Source organism: Lissotriton vulgaris, chromosome 6 (genome assembly GCF_964263255.1).
Source record: "Lissotriton vulgaris chromosome 6, aLisVul1.2, whole genome shotgun sequence".
Classification (NCBI taxonomy): domain Eukaryota; kingdom Metazoa; phylum Chordata; class Amphibia; order Caudata; family Salamandridae; genus Lissotriton; species Lissotriton vulgaris.
Genome location: NC_141694.1, coordinates 195,975,778 through 195,988,534, shown reverse-complemented (window position 1 = coordinate 195,988,534; position 12,757 = coordinate 195,975,778). Strand labels below are relative to the sequence as shown.

Below are 12,757 nucleotides of genomic sequence, written 5' to 3'. Positions count from 1 at the left end.
GAAGTCTCAAAAGGGTAATTCCTCCTCTGGTCCCAGCAGCCCCGATATGGAATCTCAACATTGTACTGACATGACTCATGGGCCCTCCATTAGAGCCCTTCCACTCCTGCTCTGTCAGTTCCTCTCTTGGATGCATCATTTCTGGTTGCCATCACTTCACTCAGGTGTGCCAGTGAGCTACAGGCATGAACCCTGGAAGAACCCTTCTTCCAATTTCAGAGGGATAGGGTTCTCTTTCACACCAACCCCAAATTCCTTCCTAAGGTGGTCTCTCACATCCACCTTAACCAATCCATTGAACATACTGTCTTTTTCCCACAACCTGATTTAGTTGAGTAACATGCGCTCTATACTTTGGATGTAAAACAAACCCTCATGTAATATGCTGACAGAACCAAACCATTTAGGAATACACAGCAACTCTTTGTTGCTTTCTCCAAACCACACAAAGGGAAAGCTCTATGCAAGTCCGGCACTGCCAGATGGATTGTTTGATGCAACCATACGTGCTGTGCTAAAGCTAAGAGGGCCACTCCTCCTAAAACCCATTCCACTCTGAAGAAAGTAACTTCTATGGCCTTCCTGGGTAACATCCCAATAGCTGACATATGCAAAGCAGCTACTCGGTCCACATCACACACTTTCTCAAAACATTTCTGTGTGGATGTGCATGCCTGCCAACAAATTACTATTGGTCAGGCAGTGCTCTGTACACTCTTTCAATCTGCTGCAACACCCACAGGCTAGCCACTGCTTATTGGGTTGACTGCTTCACAATCTATACACAGCATGTGTATCTTCTGCCACACATGCCTTGAGCGCAAAAATGTTCCTTGCCCTGTAAGCATTTGCTTGTGGCATGTAGTGCTGTTGATTTAAATGTGCCTCCTCCCCCACCCCCTTCGATGGACAGTTGAAGTATCCTTTACCATCTCTTTTCCCTCTTTCATTTAGACATCTCTCTATACATCGCCTCTTTTTACATTGCATCCCCACCTGCCGTGCGGGAAAACTATCTTAACAACGAAGCAGATGACCATGTGCTTTACCAGCAAGAAGAGGAGTTACTAAACCCTGTGACTCGAGAGACTTCTTCAAAGAAAAACAACTAGCACACATCTTAACCTCATCACTAGATGGCAGGAGTATGCACAGCATATGAATCTACAGCACTAAGGGCTAGATGTAGGTAAATAGGATTTACAGATTCTAAAATACCGAATTCGGTATTTTAGAATCGCTAAATCCTATGTAGCTAATAATTCAGTAAAAATGACCGAATCGTTAAGATTCGGTATTTACCGATTCGGTAATTGCCATTCATTCCTATGGGCCTGGAGGCTCATCGGAATGAATGTCAATTACTGAATCGGTAATTACCGATTCAGTAATATAGGGAAAAAGTCAAGGGTGGCAGGGTGTCACTTTGACACCCTGTTGCACCCCTGAATAGTGCTTGTGTGCACATGTGGCACACATACATGCCCTAAGGGCATGTATGTCTGTCACATGGCACAGGTGTAAATGCACAGATTTGCATTTACAGAGGTATTCAGTATTTACCACCAACTAATAGTTGGTGGTAAATAACGAATCCTTAAAGTACAGACGCACTCTTTAAAGTGCTTCCTGCATGTCATTTACCGATTCGGTAAATCCGAATCGGTAAATGATGATTCGGTAAATACCGATTCGTTATTTACCAATTCGTTATTTACCAAATCCTCCCCTACATCCCAAATGCCCAATACTGGTCGGTAACGGCCGAAATTCGGTAATTTCGGCCGTTACCGACCGGTATTGGGCCACCTACAGCTGACCCTAAATGCCACGAACGTGTGTTTACAGAGTAAGTAACATCATCATTCAGGTAATATTTCCACATCTGCACAAATGGCAGAGTTTAAGCTATCATCCGCACAAAGGAGGCATAACAATTATCTAATTATCTGACGAGACAATACCATTGTATTCTGGATTTTATTTTGTAGTAAAAACTGTATTTTAATGTATCATGCAAGCATTCTTAATTCGCAGATGGGTGTTGTAGCATGGTCTTGGGCGAGCAGTCTTGTTGGATATCAAAGTCAGAACAGTTACACGTCTGCCCCTGTATAAAAAAATTATATATACATATATATATATATATATATATATATATATATATATATATATATATATATATATATATATATTTATTTTGTTCCCCCACCACTTTCAGCATTAAAAAAGAAGGCAGTATTTAACGTCGTGTGTGGGCCCTTTCATTGCAGGCAACCTTTGTTGGTCTATCTATCTACCTACCTACCTACCTACCTACCTACCTCCTCTTAAATAGAGACGAGGCCACAGCAGGGGAACCATTTGGAGCAAGCTTTATTCGTAAAACACCGTTCCTGGCGAATGCATTTCGGCTTGTGTACGCCATCCTCAGCGCCTAGGGTGTTGTCAGGATGTAGTCATTAGTTGCAGGTTTTAAATACCTTGCCCCATCCTCAGTACTTAATGGTCCCTCCGCCCCCTGCAGGTGAAGTCCATTTGCATATGCCTCCCGTTGGACGCCCGGTCCCGGACGCCTACAGGTCCCAGAATGCAGTGTAAAATTGCTGGCAGGCATCGCGGGGGTGGAGGAATATAAGAGCCATGTTGTTTACTCAGCACCCAAAGTTACAGTGTCCCACAAAGTCTGTTTCGCTCCTCAGGCCCCCAGACCGCAGCAACCTCCAAGTTATAGGGAACTTGACAGCGGGGGCAAGGCTGGAAATCCACCAAGCCCGACGTACAGTATATATATATATATATATATATATATATATATATATATATATATATATATATATATATATATAATATATTAGTGCTGGAAAGCACATACCACTATACCTTATTTTGAACTCCTGTTGGCCTTTATTTCTGACATAACTGTTTTAAAAGCTGCAAAAGATCACAGATGACAGAAAAAACATGTTTATTTTGAAGCAGCTGTTCGCATACACATGTTTGTAAATATAGGTGCTTTAAAAAATGTATGATTGTCTTTCACAGGATCACATGGCTTTCATTTGAATCTGGGTCCCTGAACTTGCACGTATGGACAGCCACACACAGCTAATGCCTCAGTTCCGCAGTTGCAATGACTATTAGAATTTCACTGGAAAGTTTTCTTGGGATGAAAATTGGAACCTAGTTTGTCATTTAAAACATCGTCTGTTGAAGATCAATCAGAGGTGAGCATTTCAAAGACTGTAGCTATTTTAACAACTTAAAAGCTAGCCATTTTTTTGGGGTGGAGAGAAGTTTAATTGTTGGCTAATGCTTTTCATATATTAAACCGATTACACTGAACAATATCAAAATACTGTAATACAAGAAAATTAAACGCAAACATAGCATATTGCTAACTACCTGCTATAGGTCCAAATGCACATCAAGGAACGTCATGTTGTACATGAAATAAGTATTGTTACATTCAATAGTTCTGTATTTGTGCACAGTGAACATGTTTTTGTCCTAATACACTGGCAAAAGAGGGATTAAGTAGAAAAGAGGGTGGGCTGAGGCAAGGGGGCGGGGAGTAGTGTAATGCTACAGCAGCACAGAGCAGACTGGTACTAGGATATAATTGAAGGATGGAGAGGAGAACATTGGAGATGAGTAGCTGTAGTAAGGTGCAGGGTGGATAACTTCTTTTATTTTTAATGAATGACTATTGAAAGCTAGATGATGAATAGAGGGCTTGCCGTGCCCCCAGTAGAAGCTATTGAAGAGCAAAGATCTAAGCCCTTCAAGCCGTGTAGGCCAGAAATGTTAAGCCATTTAGTGGTTGCAAAGCCTGCAGTTCGATAAATCACAGACTTTGTGACCACTGAGTGGGGTTTTTAAATGTGTATTAAATCCATTTTGTGATTCAGCAAGTCCTTACTGAATAATGAAATGGCTCTCGGGAAGTACCACTCAGCCCATGCACCTGCCCACCCTTAAGCGTTTTTCCAGCGTCATCCACCGATCCTACTTAGTTCAGCAATCAGCTCTGCACTGTCCTCCAAGCCAGGAAAACTGATCAGGTAATCTCTGGGAGGGGGGGGGGGGGGGACAGGTGGGGGGTTGCCAGGGCCCCATTTAGCCAAAGGTTTACGACTAGGATGTGCCTGGCCCAGTAAAAAGGCGGATGTCAGCAATAGCAAAACCCCTGTTATAGGTGGAATTGACACATTTATCATAGAAGATCCGTGAGGGTTTGTTGGCCCAGATGAATTTCCGCGCCAGGGAGGATAAGGCTGCAAACCAGTGACTGGGAGGAGGGGATGTGAAAGTTCTTCAGGATGTAATCAGCTGGACATTTAATCTCTTTGGGATTTTCGGTACATTTTGTAATCCACAACTTTCTTGCATTTTCAGGTTTCATGTATCGCTATTGAGAATTTACATTATGATACATTAGCATAAGCCTGATTGGATTTAATTTAAGGGAATAGCATTCCGAAGAATCTGTATGTTGGTACATTTCTGAGAGCTTTTCTGGCATCCAGCTTTCTTACTTCCTCAGATTTATCTCTGAATTTTGCCCTGGATTTCCACAACTATAATACATTCACACAAGTCTATCACCACAGTCTTTCTACAAATTTGTGCTTAACCCTGGTTTGTCTGGAATTTCTCTTGAGTAGATTTCAATCAGGAATAGTGTTAAAAGTAGTGCATGGCCATTGAACCTTATAGCATTCATTTCCCATATCCCTAGTTTTGACTTGCATCATTCTTGCTACCTCGTTTGCTTAACTTGCAAGGTTTTAGTAACAGCAGAGAACCTTTCATGGATAACAACTTTTACTTGGACATTTGGTCCCACTGCAGCTGCAATAATTCCTTATGTCCATCTTTTCTTCACTTGCTAATTGATTCTCCTAAGCTTTCACTTGTAGATGGTTTTGTGGTTGTAGGGAGAGTGTGTATTAACAGATTCCTATTTGGTCCCCAAATGAAATCTTTGAACTGCCTGTATGGCAGGTGTCAATGCTTACTGATTGACGGGCAGATGGTAAAAAGTGATGTCTGAGATAGGCTTAGGAAGGAACGTATCCATACTCCTCATTGTTTGTATTTTTGTTGTCTTGTTACATCAACATATATGTGATCTTCAGCAAGCAATACATTCTTTGTGAGGGCGTTCTACTTTGGAACTAAACCAAACCGAAGATCATGAAGCAACATCTCTGTAAGAGCAAACAACTCGCACTGCAGTCCAGATTGAATTTTATAGGGGTTGTGATGGGTTGTGGTAGGTAGCCACTCATAACCTCAGCTGATCAAACGAATATCTGAAACTTATGATGAATTTGTCATTGAACCCCGTTGAGAAATTTGTGTGGATAGCGGCTCTCATTTGTTCATTTGGACCTTGGGCAGCCGCAATATCTCCACATAACCATCTCTCTTTCAGTTGGAGGCCCTTTTTGTGCCAATGGAGGGATTGTGTATTGTGCCAGACTGCAGGTTCCCATGGGTCCCTTGACTAAACTTTTAAACTTCATGTTGGGGAGATGTTAGTGCTTTCTGAATGATCACCATATAGTAAACGTGATGCATGAGATTTAGTGCACCACCTTACATGTGGGCTTCAGCAAAGAGTATAATCTACACTAGGTGTTGCAGCAGTCCTTTTGCAGTGATGTGCTGCTTTGATCTTCTGTTTGGTCTGTTGCCAAACCTCTTCTTCACATTGCTGTCCAGGTTGGATTGTATAGGTGTTGTCCATATTGGTAAGGTAGTCACTCGTAACACCCATTTATGTACCGGAAAATGTATGCATCTGTGATGCTTTTGTAAGGGTTTGGCTTTGCGCTACTACTTAGTTCTGGAAGATTAGAGATATATGGTTATAAGCACATGAGAATTTTTCATTGACCACTTTGGACAACCATTTTTTACGCCTTTCTTGAAAATGATTTCATTACAAGACGGAGGCTACCATTATGCATTATTCCTTTAAAGCAAACTCCACACAGCCACTTTGAAGTATTACATCACAAAGGAAATGTTTCTAGAACTTAATACAGCTATATCCTAAAAGGCATGCCTAAAGTACAATCTGTCTCTTTTCAATGCAGCTCCACACAGATAAGTATCTCCAATTTTGTATCTGTAATATCTCTATACTGGTGTCTTTCTTTTAGTTATTGTATACAAGTTTCCAATTTATGGAAACCTATTCCCTTATTCATGGCCAAAGTGTCTTTGATTTCCTGTTATTAATTGTAAAAGCTTAGCGCTAGGTTATTTTAATATTGGGCAAAGCTTACCCGGTTCTTCGCCTTGTCGTTAACATTGAAGGGGCAGCTTCCATGAGCATATTAGGATGTCTAAGCACCTCAATTCATATTGGAGATCTAAGCACCTCAATGCAAAATGGAGGTCTTGGCTCCTAAATGCATACTGAGAGGTACAAGCACCTAAACTCATACTGGAGGTTTAAGCCCCCCAACACATAATGGAGGTCTAAGCACCTCAAACAGATGAGGAGGTCAAAGCACCTCTAAAGTCTGGGGTGTCCTGCACGGCACAACTCATACAGGTGTTCAAAGTAGCACACATATCTTAAGTGCTCAGAGTACAGCAGAAGATGCTGCCATGGGAGAGCAAGGGCATCAGAGTGAATAATTACTCTATGAATACATCCTTGACCTGGATCAGGATGATATGGACATTGAAGGCCTCTTCAGAGAGGAGGAATGCCTGTCAATCCTCTAAGGGGATAATAATGGATCCCTTTGGTCAGAAAATGTTTTCCCCACATAACATCCGGCATCCAAAAAGTGCTGAATCGTGGCCTCAAGATCATGTGGGGATATTTATTAGAAGGTGGATAAAAAAATCCCATACAAAGAGGCATGAGAGCCGAGCGCTCTAGACCAGTGATCCAAGAGAAAGTTTGCCTGACACCGAACCTGGATCACCTTTTTATTCAATCTGGGGAGAGACTCCAGGAAAGCCATGGAAAGATCCCTTGAGGCCTGCCAAGATCGTTTTCTCAACATCCTAGGCCCCTTAACTAGAATAATCGACATGACAGAGTAGTCCCCTATTAATGGGACCCAAGTATATATTAATCTACTTATGGGCTGAAGCTAGAGAGCTTTGGTCCTTCTAGGATATGCCAATACAGGGCTGAAGGCAGAACATAGGGTTGTCCTAAGTAAGATCAACCCAAAATTCGGAGACATGGCGGATAAAGAACCCTCCGAAAACCCCAAAGAACTCCTGTTTGGAGAGGATATGATTAAAACAATAGGAAAAGATGTGGTACGTCCACGGCCTTGGACAAAGCACCAACAAATATGAGAAGGGTTTTTAACCATAGTGTTTTTGTCAGGTTGGTAGAAGGGGGCCTTTACTGGCCGAGGTACTCAAATGCCCATTTTCAGACAATGAGGTTTCGGTAGAGGTTACTAGCCTGGTACCTCACAGTCCTTCCACCTCGAGGATGAACCATTCCTACCAGAGGCTTCAGATCCCTTGGACACTGATCCAATTTTCATGTTTATTGTTCCCCGGTAAAAGTGGGGGGTCGACTCAAAGTTTATTTCCCATGCTTGGAAATTAAATACACAAGACCCTTGGGTCCTGGAAGCGTTTAGGGCTTCAGAATAGATTTTGCTGAGGTCCATGTCCAATCCTTTCTCCCAAGTGTATTCAAACTTACCTTAGAGCAACAGAAGGTGGTAGAAGAAGAGGTGGTCTCCATGATACAAAAAGGTGCAATCATAGAGGTTCCTTGGGAATGGCAATTATTTTTTAAGTACACTCTTCCTTGTGGAGAATAAAAGACAAAGTATGGAGACCAGTTATAAATCTCAGGGACCTGAACAGATTTCTTGTGTACAGACAATTCAAGATGGAGGGACTCCATCTCTTGAGAGGCATTCTACTAGAAAAAGACTAGCTCATGAAGTTGGACATGAATGATGCCTACTTCACCATTCACATGGCCATGGAGTATCGAGGTTACCGTCAGTTTATATGGAATCACCGACTATTTCAGTTTCAGGCACTTTCCTCCTGCCTTTTCTCAGCTCCTTTGTGTTTCACCAAGGTAATGATGGTGACTGCATCCTTTCAGAGAGACAGAGAGAGAGGGGGGATGAGGTTAACTGATTAGCTAGGCGATATCCTTATAATGTCCCAATATCAATCTCAGATTTTGAAGGATCTGGAATTGGTGGTAAATCTTCTAGAGAGTTTGGGTTTCATAATAAACAAGGAGAAGTCCATTCTGGTTCCTTCCAGGTCCCTAGAATTTTGGGGGTTTTACGACAAGACATAGGAGGTTTATGGTCTTATATGGAGCGGTCTCACCACATAAATTATCTGGAGTTGACAGCAGGTCTCTATGCTCTAATGAGCTTCAAACACTCTCTAAAGGGCAGAACTGTCATGTTAAAAATGGACAATGTGTCGACAGTAGAATACTTAAATTGGTTAGGGGGTATAAAATCCTCAATCTTGTTGAATTTTACTAAAATATTTTGGATATTCTGCCTAGAACGCTAGATCAGCTTGAGAACAGAGTACTTACCGGGGAAAAACAATATTGCTACAGATTGGAAGTCGAAGTTCTTGAAAGACTACTACGACCGGAAGCTGAATGAGAGCTGCTTCAGAAGTATCTATCACTTATGGGGTCCTTTGGAGTTGGATCCCTTTGTAAGCAGGTTGACATTTCAACTGAAGTTTTTCAGCTGGATGCCAGACCTGGGTGCTCAGGCAGTCAATGCGTTCCTGCAACCCTGGAAGGGAGCCCACGCTTTAGCCTTTACCCCTTTGCAATCATTTGGAGGGTTCTCCAGAAGGTAAGACAGGAGCAATGTTCCTTAGCACTAGTAACTCCCGTCTGGCTGTCCCAGGCTTGTTCCCAATGGCCTTGGAATTGGCCCGCGGTATTCCCTTGCTTCTACTGGCAGAAGAAGGCCTTTTAAGGGACATATATGGAAGATAATACCATCTGATTTAGACTGGAATTTTGAACCTTCTTGCCTGGGAAGTGTCAGTGAGATGTCTGGTCTTTTGTAAAGGGCTGAGGAGTTAGCTCCTTGAGGAATCCTGGGCTCCACATACTCACTACAGATAAAATGAAATATTGAAAACATGGGTACGCTTGTGCTTGGAGAGGGAATTGGATCCTGTGGAAGCTCCTATAGTTGAAGTGGTTAATTTCTTAGTAGAACAGTTTGATAGGGTCTTAGTTATAAGTCACTTAGGGCCAGATGTAGGAAGCCTAATACCGGTCGGTAACGGCCGAAATTACCAAATTTTGGCTGTTACCGACCGGTATTAGGCTTTTCAGATGTAGGAGGACACATTTCAGGATTCGTAATTTACCGAATCGGTAATTTAAGAAATCCGTAAATTTCCAAATTCTTAAAATACCGATTCGGTAACTCACCGAATCTGTAATGTAGGGAGCACTCAAGTGAGTGCTTCTTACATTTAAGGATTCGTTATTTACCACCAACTATTAGTTGGTGGTAAATAACGAATTCCTTTTAAAAAGCAATTTTTTGCTTTTTATTCAGTGCCATGTGGCAGACATCCATGCCCTTAGGGGCATGTATGTGTGCCACATGTGCACCCATGCACTATTCAGGGGTGCAACAGGGTGTCAATGTGACACCCTGCCACCCTTGAAAGGGTTCCCCCTATTACTGATTCAGTATTTACCGAATCGGTATTTACCGAATCTGTAATTCCCATTCATTCCTATGGGCCTCCTGGCCCATAGGAATGAATGAGAATTACTGAATCGGTATTTGCCGATTCGGTAAATACCGGAGGCCCATAGGAATGAATGGAAATTACCGATTCGGTAAATACCGAATCGGTAAATACCGATTCTTAATTACCAAATCTCACAGATTCTTATCTACATCCCATTTACCTATTCTTAAATACCAAATTGGTAAAATTCGGTATTTAAGAATAGTTAAATTCTAAAAAGGCTCTATAAAATTCTTGCTGGGATTTCCTCTGGGCTATCAGCGCACAAAAGATTATAATCCGTGCCCATGTGATGGTATTAGTAAACAGAATGATTTGCACTTTCTACTCTTCTGTAAATTTTATTTAAAATATATTAATTGGTTTTTAACTCCGTATTTTAGGAAACACAGACCCCTTTCGTTAGGGGAATCTTATTCAATGTTATTGTCCCTGGATACAGATGAATTAATTTTCCGCACTAGCACTTTTCTGAGACTCATAACATGTGTACGCAAAACAATGGAAAACCCTTGAAAATTGTCTTATGAGAAATGCATCAGTTTTTAACAATTTATGAATTTTATATACTTGTCTTTGTTGTGTAAATGTATGTTTTTATTGTGGTACTTTTATGAATTTTATGAAATTCGAATAAAGGTCTTTTGAACTTGAACTTGAATAGTTAAATTGAGATTACCTACATCTGGCCCTTGATTCTGCAATCTCAGCAGAACACGTGTTAGCAAACAGTAAAAGCATTGGTATAAATGTCATATTATGTAGAATTCTTAAGAGACTTTCTATGAAGTCAGCTTCTCTTCTCTGTTTAATTTCCTGCCTCCGTGTATCAGATGTTAAAGCTTTAGAGGTAAGTAACAGAGTGGAGTGAGATTAGAACTAAGACTATGTCAGACACAATTTTTTCATCCTAGGTTTGACTCTTGCAAAAAGTTGTGCGTAGTAGATTGCATGAGGGAATATGATTCCAAAATGAGTGAGCATAGTTCTGGTGATGTTGAGCAACTACTTATCATTTCTGAAACCTTTCAAGGCTATAAGGTCTGTTTCAATAGGTGGGTTAAATGGACTATGAATTTGGCGGGTGTTGACCTTAAGAAGTTTCAAGCACTCGCTATGGCTAGCCAATCCTTCTGGAAAGGTGGAAGACTAGAGGACAACCCTAGGGCTACTGAATGGGCCAACTCCAATACATTTTGCAAAACATTGATGTAAACAGATCAAGCACATGTCGGATGTGATTTTACAGGATTACCAACATGCATAATGGTAGCCTCGGTCTTGTAATGAAATAGCAATTCTTCAAATTAAATAGCAAGAGAATCTGGATTTCATTAAAGACACTGAGGCTAACATTACCCCACCCTCCCATCCCTGGAGTTGGTTGAAAGGTTTGGATAACAACATAAATAATAATAATTTAAAAAAAAACAATACAAAAGTATTGGAGATGCACCCCTTCGCAGCTAGGCCTTCCCCTCATGCTAAACCTTTGTTTGGTGATTTGGGGTGGTTCACTCTTAGGCCCCTTTAATTTTTTGCCCACATAAGGTATCCACACCAAATGTGTGTCCCTTTCTTCCAACACCAGCATTGTGAGGATTTTAATGGTACCCAGGGTTTGTGGATTACCCTGGAGGGGACCAAGAAATGAACTTGGCCAAAATACAGCTAATTGTAGGTTTTTGTTTACGAAAAATTGGACAAAAATTGCTGCAAAAGAAAAAGCATCTGTTTTTTTCCTACAAAAGGTATCAACAGAGAGTTTGTGGTACTAAAATCATCACCATCTTCCCAGCTTTCAGGAACAGGCTAATGTTTGTCAAAAAAGCAAAGGTTTTCTACACAGTTTTGGCATTTTACTGGGACATAGCCTATTTTTCCTATATTTTGTGCTTTCAACCTTGTTCCAGTTAGTGGTAGAAATGGTTGTGAAAGCAATAATGGATCCCCGAGAACTATACATTTTTGAAAACTAGACAAACTTCTGAATTCATTTGTGCAAGTCCTTGAAGGGTTTCCTACAGAAATTAACAGTTGAAATAAAAAAAAATATTGAAATTGAGTTGGAAAAAACTGCCATTTGTGCCAAAATTTTCACCTGTAACGTCTTCTAAGTATGGCCGATTTTTTAAAGCAATATACCGTTATGTCCGCTGGATCCTTCTGGCTGCAGGATATATAGGACTTGTAGGTTCACCAAGCACCCGAGGTTCCCAGAGCCAATGACTGAGCTGCGTCTTGCAATGGTTTTTCATTGTGTACGGGGTATATAGCAATTCATTTGGTAAAATACAAAAAAGTGAAAAATAGGTGCCAAGAAAACCTGAAATGGGAACAAAATATAGAGTTTAGAAACAGAGTAGTAATTTACACATCTTTGAAACTGTGGGTCCCCATAAAAGCATGTGAAGTAGTGGACATTTTTCAAAATGACTTCTTTTTTATACATGATCTTACATTTGGAAGGCAGAAAAGCAAAAAAGGTCAATTGGTACTAACACTTGTCCTACTATTCTGTGTTCCCCTAAGTCTCCCGCTAAAAATGGTACCTCACTTGTGAAGGTAGGCCTAGTGCACTGGACCGGAAACGGCCCAACATTCAATGTGGGCACATCACATTTTTCAACTGAAAACGGACCCTTTTTTTCCAATGTGCTTAGCTGTGGGTTTGGAACCCTAGCTTAGCCGTCATCTAGGGAAACCTAGCAAACCTGTACGTATTTGAAAACTAGTCACCCAGGGAATCCAGGATGGGTGACTTGTGAGGCGCTCTCACCAAGTTCTGTTACCCCGAATCCCTTGTAAACCTCAAACTTTGTCAAAAAAAGTAATTTTCCTCACATTTCTGTAATGGGAAGTTCTGGAATCTGGGGGGAGCCACAAACTTCCACCCACCCAGCTTTCCCCAAAGTCTCCCGATAAAAATGGCACCTCACTTATGTGGGTATGCCTAGTACCCGCAACAGGAAACGTCCCAAAATAC

The 12,757-nt window shown here is 41.2% G+C and overlaps 1 protein-coding gene across 3 annotated transcripts in view; it reads left to right on the top strand.

The window, feature by feature from the left end:
* The window catches only part of ENPP5 (ectonucleotide pyrophosphatase/phosphodiesterase family member 5), a 390,400-nt gene that overhangs the window by 103,977 nt on the left and 273,666 nt on the right, over nucleotides 1-12,757 (top strand). For 2 of the 3 annotated variants that reach the window (XM_086926231.1, XM_086926232.1), the window contains exon 2: nucleotides 3,046-3,227. The exons of the other annotated variant lie outside the window; for it this stretch is intronic. The gene's annotated coding sequence lies outside the window, so the exon portion shown is untranslated. The remainder of the gene's footprint in view (nucleotides 1-3,045; nucleotides 3,228-12,757) is intronic. 3 annotated transcript variants of the gene reach the window in all.